We start from the raw sequence: 7,447 nt of genomic DNA, 5'->3' as shown, positions 1-7,447 counted from the left end.
GGAAAGGGATCCTGGGGGATAGAGCCAGGGGAAGCTAAAGAGAAAATGGTCCAGTGGCCCTGTGAGGTGGCCCTTATATACAGGGGATGTCCCTTGGGCCCCTTGGGCTGCTGGGCCCCAGTTCTCACCACCAGCAAGCTACAGAAAGGTTGTGGTGGGCACAGAGGAGACAGGAATCGTGGGCATGGCCCCAGCTTGAGGAGGGGGAGTCCTTGGGGTTCTTGCCCAGCAGTGGCCTTTCACTGCCCAGGTTCTTGGATTGGAGGAAGGAGGGTTTCCTCAGGAAAGGAGGTGAGGCTTGACCTGCTTCCTCTTCCTCCATATTCCAAGTGAGGTTCAGTCTGGCCTGAGACATGATGGCTGTCCCCACCTCCATCCCCAGCCCCAGTCCCTCTGGCCCAGACACCTTAGAGAGAGATGCCCCGCTTCCAGAGCTTACTCAGAGCTCGTCAGGTGGGCTGAGTTTGGTAGGCAGGCCAGGGGCTGAGCCCTTCCTGTGCCCAGGGATAGGCAGCTGGGATTGGCAGGCTATGGCTAGGAATCCGAGCACAGGAGTGGGTGAGGGTGGGTGGAGGGGGCCAGGCTCAGGCAGGTCTGAGAAAGGAAATGGAAGGACAGACAAGTGCTGACCTTGTCCTCCCAGGGCAGGGGAGTGGTAGGAGGAGAATAGGGGTATGGGTGAGGAGAGGAACCAGGGCTGCGGAGAAGGGGAGGGGGCCAGGCAGGAGAGGGGGCCTGCAGGGAGCCATCTCAGGTCTCCTGCCAAAAATTAAACTATAAAAAGGCTGGAGGGGAGCGGCAGGGGAAGGAAGGAGAGAAAGGAGATGGGGAGGGAGGGAGGGACCAAACAGCCCCTCCGCACCAATGGCCCGGCAGGGGGACGTGAGTAATACATGGCTGGTTCAGAGGGAGTGAGATCAAAAGCCAGAGATACAAGAGGTTTGTGCTTCACCGACCAGACAGCCAGAGGCTCAATGAGACCTTTGTTACTCAGGCCCAAGTCAGGGTTGAAGGAATACCTGACCGCCCCGCCTGCCCAGCCCGCCCCCACCCCCACTGTCCTCAGGGCTGGGGGAGGGGCGGGTCACAAGTGAGTCAAGTTGAGTTGGGTACAGCTCAGCCCAGGCCGGTGGTGGGCGGGCAGGGGGAGGGAGGAGGCCTGCCCTCGCTGGGGCGTGGAGCTTCTCGGGGTGAGTGGAGGAGTGAGTGGCTGCCTGGAAGGCAGGAAGTGGCTCTGCGGGGAATTGTGAGGCGGACTGCGAGGGAAAGGGGGCCTTGTTGAGTCCGCCAGGTGAGCAGCCCCTGGGACCCCCAGCCCCTGGCCCAACATCCCCTGGGAGGGAGCTGAGGGCATTCTGCCTAGAGTCTATGGCTTTATGCAGGGCCTGGGTCTGGGGTTCTGGGGACCCATGAGAAAGGATGGAAAGGAGAACCAGAGGGGGTTGGGGCTGGGATGGATGACCCAAAGTTCAGGTGGGAGGCTGCAGGATGCCTGGTTGTTTGGCCCTTAAGGTTGGGCATGGCTGGAGTGTGTGGAGGGGCGTGCTGTGCTGTGCTGTGCTGTGCTGTTGGTGGGGAATGCAGGATTCCTGTCCAGTGAAAGCAGGTTGCTTCAACCAGGGTCGTGCAGAGAGCCAGCAAGTGTGGCCCTGGGGCTGAGGGTACAGTTGGGGTGGTAGTGGCAGCTACTCCCTGCCAGAGGCCTCTTACCATCTTCTTGGGGGTCCCTGGGAGAGGTCTGAGGCCCCTGGGGCTTTCCTGAGCCTGGGCTAGCAGGAGCCCTAGAGGCCCACTTCTCTGAAGCTGATGCCTGCAGCTGATCCATCCCAGGGGAGGGGCTGGGAAAATGGTACTTGTGATTAGAACACATCTTTTCCAGGGCCCCGAGACCTTGGTTCCCCTCAACTCAGCTCTTCAATCCATTCCTGGAGATGTCTGTGCTAACCCCCATGTCCTGACAATGAGAGCGGCAGGGCACTGTGCACCCCTCCCACAGCCTTGTCAGGGATGGCTCCAGAGTGAGCTGCCCTCAGCTTGGGGAGGTTTCAGCTGCAGCCCTCTTTCTGCCTCCAGCCAGGTCTGGAGATGGAGATCTCACTCTCCTCTGAACTATGCAAGAATGGGTGTTGTCGGTAACCACCCAGACTGGTCTGGGTAGGGTGGCCCAGCCGCCACCCCTGGGGGCACTCAAGAAACCTATTTACCCCTCTAAACAAAGGGCAGGTCCTCATCGCTGCCCTCCTTTACCCAGACCCTCCTTTGCCCACTGTGCTTCCAGTGGTTGGACTAGAAAGAGTTAAGCTTTGCAAGGAGGGAGCCTAACTTGGGCCCCCCCCCCCCCCCCCCCCCCCCCCCCCCGTCCTGGGTACTGGCAGCAGCACAGCCTTGAAAAGATCCGGCCTTATTCTCTAGGGGAGGGGTAGTTAAGGACCCTGGGCAGGGGGCTGGAAGCTAATTAAGGGAATTTGAGGAGGTCCTTTATGGCCAGGAAGCCACCCCTCCTCATACCCTGGAGTGAGGACCATTGTGTGAGGCCTTTGTAGGGCAAGAACTGGAAACTCATTACTGGGATGGCTTTAGCGCAGGTGGTAGAGGATGGTGAGAGAATTTAACCTGGGGGGCCGCGTCCTGGAGGGAGGCAGTGTGGGTGGGTCTGGTGTGTGGGGTGCTGAGAAGGGGAGTGAGGGCTTCTCAGGTGCCTCAGCTTCTCACCTCCCTGTGAGATTCCTGCCGCTGGACCCCTCCACTCTGCTGTGGCCTATGGCTTTTCATTCCTATGTGATTGCTGTCCCAAACTCATGTAGGGCTAAAAGCCATGGGCTACAGTGAGGGGCGAGCTCCTTCTCCTGCAGCAACTGCACCTCCCACGGGACCAGGTTCGGAGCCAGCCACCAAGGGGCACCAGAAGGAGGCTCTGCTTGGGGGTGGGGCATCACGGGATCTGGTAACCTGGGATCGGGGCTAGGCCGTGTGACCTTGGCCCAGTCACTTCCCTTCTGGCCCTGTTTCCTTACTCTGGAATGAAGAGACTGGGCCGGTAATTCCAGAGGGAGATTCCCTCTGAGGAAGGAAGGAGACCTTCAGGGTGTGCTGAGCTTTCTGAGTCGGTTCCTTCCCCCTTGCCAAGTTACTGAGGCCTGGCTCATGGCCAGAGATTTGGGGGCTGGAGTCAAGGGCCTCAGGCCATGAAGACTTGGGCCTGTGCTCAGTGCCTCACTCCTTCACGCCTTTCTCCGAGGTCAGCTTGGAATCTGCAGCCTTTTTTCTGTGTAAGGAGACCTCTGGGCTCTTTCTGAGGCTGAAATGGGAACACTCCATGCTGGCCACGAGGGAAGAGGAGGTTTCTGCAGAGTGAAACTAGGAAGGCAGGCGCTCCCCCATGGGCGGCAGGCTGGATTCCAGGGCCCCTCGCTCCTGGTGTGCTCCTGTCTCTAGGAGCGGCCCCCTTCTGCAGTGTGTGAAGGGCACCAGCCCTCCCTGCCCCAGTCCTGCTTGTCACTCTGCTTGCGTGGCGCCTCCCTATGCCTGTCTTTACTCCCACATTCCTTCCCCTGCGCCCTTTTAAATCGGCCTGACTTTATCCCTACCATCCTGGAAGATTCCAACAGGTGGCTGTGGTGGAAGAGGAAGCATCCTTGTGTCCTGCCTTCTACCCCCTGTTCCAGTCCCCAGTCTGTCTAAGACAGACCACTGAAGAATTATAGAAAGCGCTAGATTTGGTATTGACAATCAGAAGGCAAGTTTCTTATAATATCTCAGAGCCCTTAATTTCACCAACCAACATTTACTGGGTACCTACTATGTACCCCATGATTCTAACCACCTTATCTGCACTAACCCATTTCATCCTCCAGACAGTCCTATCTACTATTAGCCTATTTTACTTATAGGAAGTCTGAGGCATAGGGAGCTAAGAAATTGGCCCAGGTTCATATGGATAAGAAGAAGCAGAACTGGGGCTTGAACCCACATGGTCTGGTGCCAAAACCCATGCTCTTAGCACATCATGCTGCATATTGGGAGAGCCAACACCAGTGCATGGGAAAGTACTCTGAAAACCAGGGAGTGCTGTACCCACACGGGAGGTTGTTCTCACGAGGTCTCTATTGGAGGTCTCTATTGGATGCACGTCCACAAATTGGCCCCATGGCCCAACTCCAATCACCCTTTGTCCATCACTGGTTTTCCTTTTCCCACAGGAGGTTGCGGGGAGGTGGGGGAGGTGGGGAGGGGAGGAGGGGGGTGGGGGGGGCGGGGATCAGAACAATAGGAGAAGCAAAGAGAAATCCCAAGCCAGCTGGGTTTTTGCTGGGGCTGATCCAGGCTACTTCCCCTCCTGCCCCAGCTTAGATGGTGAAAGGAACAAGGCATGAGAATTGGCCAGGGTTTCTTACTTGCCCTCTGGGTTCTCTCACCCAGAGTTCAGAGATGGCTGGCATCTTCCTCCACCTCCCTCCTTGTCCAGCTGCCCTGGGCCCACAGTGAGCCTATCCTATTCCCTACCCTGCTCTGAGGCTGTCCAGGCACCTGATTTGCTTCCCTTAACTCCTGATCTCCTAACTGGAAAGCCAGGTTAGAGCCATGCTCGCTTCCTGCCCCCTGCAACTGGGTCCCTCCCAGGAATCCTGTTGTTCAGTTTGCTGGGGTAGTCCCCAGCACTGGGCTGGGCCTGGGAGGAAGGGTACAGATGAGCCATTCCAGAGATTATACCTCTGTAAAGCTCTAGCAAGGCAAGGCACTTTGTAGGGATGGCTGAGTAAATGTTTGTTGAATGAAGTGTGAACTGGGAGAAAAGAGGTAAGTTGCCACCAGCAGGGACATAGAGCAAACCCACAGCTCAGCAACTCACCCAAGACAGTCCTTGCTTTGCTGGGGCTGGGCCTGGATTGCTTCTGGGGTTACAAAGGTGGATCTCCATTCTATTCTTTGTCTCCTGTGGCTACTGCCCATGGGACAGGCCCGGAGAAGATACGCAATTGTATATTTCACGTAATTGTTCAACTGCATTGAATAAGCAAGTTGCCCTCATGCCCCTTCTCCCTGGAGGATTCACAGATCAGAGGGCTGCGTATGTCCTGTCCCCTGCCTGCAGATGGCTGAAACTTTATTCCCAGCAATCTAAGTCTTTTTTACAGTCCTCAGATATACCCAGCATAAGGCCTCCCTTGCGAGAGTGGGCCCGTGTTTAACAACACTGAATTCAGATGACTCTCTCTTATTGTATTTGTTCCATTTTTAGTGGAAATAGAGTTTGACTGCTAAGCCCTACTCCTTCCTAAATATAAAGACTATTGGGGGGAAAAAAGTCTCTGTCCCCAGCTTTCAAAAGTTTGACACTAAAGTCAGACCTTTGGGGTTCATTCTGGTGCTGATGGTCTGGTCCACCAGGTTCCCAGCTGCTGCTGCCTGTCATGTTGCCCACTCTTAGGGTGGGCCAGCCTCTGCCAGGCCAGGCTGGAAAACCCTGGGTGCGGGCCACAAAGACATTTCAGGACTATTGCTGGTCTGACCTCTCCAGCTCCTGAGAATCTCAGAACCACTGAGAATGCCTGGCTGCCCTTGCAGTCTGGAAAAGTGGAGGGAGCTTTCTCCATAGGTGGGCAAGTAAGATACAAGGGGGGCTGACCCGGCAAGCTAGGGTCTGTGGCCTCTGAAGGCCATTGGAGGCAGAGGCCTTGGCCTGTGATTCCAGAGAGCGTGGTGAACCAGAGGCTGGAGCTCAGGCTCAAGCAGGCCAAGAAGGAGTTAACCTCCAAGGAGAATGCGGGTTTCTCCCAGACTGGAGGCCTGTGCCCAGTTTTGCTGCTGCCAACTCCAGGAAGAAGTCCTGGGATCTGTAGTTTGTGCCACTACCCACCCCTGGCCTGCCTGTTTATCAACACGGTCTTGTAGACTACAGTTCCCAGAAACCTGCAGAGGCTAGGCTTTGGGGGAAGGGGTGGGATAGGAGGCTCCGTGGCGGCCAGAGGGAGAGGGAGAGGGAGAGGGAGGAGGTGGGGAGAGAAAACCCAATTCACCCCCTTTCTTTTTAATTCTTTCTCCTGGTGTGTCTGCTCCACCGCCCGAGCTAATCCCCCAAATCCGGTCTCCTAAGCCGCAGCTGCTTCCCTTCGCAGTGATGAATGGCTCAGGGAGGGAAGGTGAATTCATATTTTAATTACTGAGGCGCGGTGCTAAGGGAGCCGGGGAGGGGGCGGAGGACTCAGCTTTGTTCTAGAGGCGCCGAGGGCACACCCTCCTTACTGGGTCACTTCTCTTTTGCCCTTTACCTGGGGTGGGGGGTGGCAGGGAGTGAGGGTGGCAGTTGCCTTGCGGAGAGCGCCTCTGCTCTCTGCCTTGGGAGATGAAGGGATGGGTGGTGGGGGGCGCAATATCCCTCTTCTTGTTTATCAGAGAATTCCTGGCATGTCCCAACACCTTTAAATAGCTTCCTAGGCTTCCACCCCCGCTGCTGCCCACTTTGATGAAGGACATTGCCAAAATTCGAGACACTTAGGAGTTTGTGGTCTGCAAGCCTGGGGCCCTGGATTTCTTTTTATCTTACTTTCTGGCCTGCTCTGAGTCTCCTCTTTCTCTTGGTTCTTCCACATGTTCATACTGTCTCTGACTCACTGGCCCATTTTTGCCAGAGGTGCAAGGGTTGAAGGACCCTGGGAGAGTATCTGGCACAGAGAGATGTGGGGGTCAGGCCAAGGGAAGGGATCAGCAGGGAGGCCGAGGAACCTCCTAGTGGTGGTGGAGGGTGGATTGGCAGCTCTTCTGCTTGGCTCCCACAAAGCTGGCTGGGCAGAGCATCGTCGATGCCCCCAGACCGTAAACCATCTTGGACCTGAGCTGGGAAAAAGCCAGAGAGGATGGGGAAGAAGCCAGGGCCAACAGCTTGCAGTCAGATGCAGCCAACTGTGTGATAGCAGGAGGTTTGTCCAGTGTCCACCCCACCTCTCTGTCCTATTCTGGGCTTCTGGGGGCTGTTTTTCCATTCCTTAGTCCCTCCTGGACTATGGGCATGGAAAAGGAGCGGGAGGGTGGGAGGGGAGTTCCCATGATGACCTCTGATGAGTGGAGAATGGACCCAGGCACTAGTCCAGACTCCTCCCCCTCAAATAGACGCAGCAAAGGGACCTGACTTCAGGGAGCCTCTAGCTGATACTGGAGCCCTCTGCCAAGGGTGAAGGGGTAAAGACAGGGAAGAGAGTCGACAGGACCCCTGCCCGGGCAGAGCAGAGAGGAGCAGAGACCACAGCCTGGCAGAGGGACTCCCCAGGTACCTGCTGCTGGGGACTCTGAGGGAGGAGTGGGGCTCACAGCGAGCAGGGACACTGAAATGGGTTGGAATTCTCTGCCCCATGTGCCCCCACTTCAGGGGCCGGCCCAGCAATCTGCCTGCTGCAGACAGAGCCCAGACAGCTTCCCGGGCTTGGAGTTGTGCACTTACAGTGAGGACCCT

General features: G+C 56.7%; 1 protein-coding gene across 15 annotated transcripts in view; it reads left to right on the top strand.

The window, feature by feature from the left end:
• The first annotated feature begins 1,183 nt into the window (after positions 1–1,183).
• Positions 1,184–7,447, top strand: part of LEMD1 (LEM domain containing 1) — a 68,028-nt gene continuing 61,764 nt past the window's right edge. For all 15 annotated transcript variants that reach the window (XR_004433702.1, XR_004433704.1, XR_004433701.1 and 12 more), the window contains exon 1: positions 1,184–1,291. The gene's annotated coding sequence lies outside the window, so the exon portion shown is untranslated. The remainder of the gene's footprint in view (positions 1,292–7,447) is intronic.

Source organism: Trachypithecus francoisi, unplaced genomic scaffold (genome assembly GCF_009764315.1).
Source record: "Trachypithecus francoisi isolate TF-2019V2 unplaced genomic scaffold, Tfra_2.0 Lachesis_group5, whole genome shotgun sequence".
Classification (NCBI taxonomy): domain Eukaryota; kingdom Metazoa; phylum Chordata; class Mammalia; order Primates; family Cercopithecidae; genus Trachypithecus; species Trachypithecus francoisi.
The sequence above is the reverse complement of the archived record's forward strand: the minus strand, read 5'-3'. Positions and strand labels throughout refer to the sequence as shown.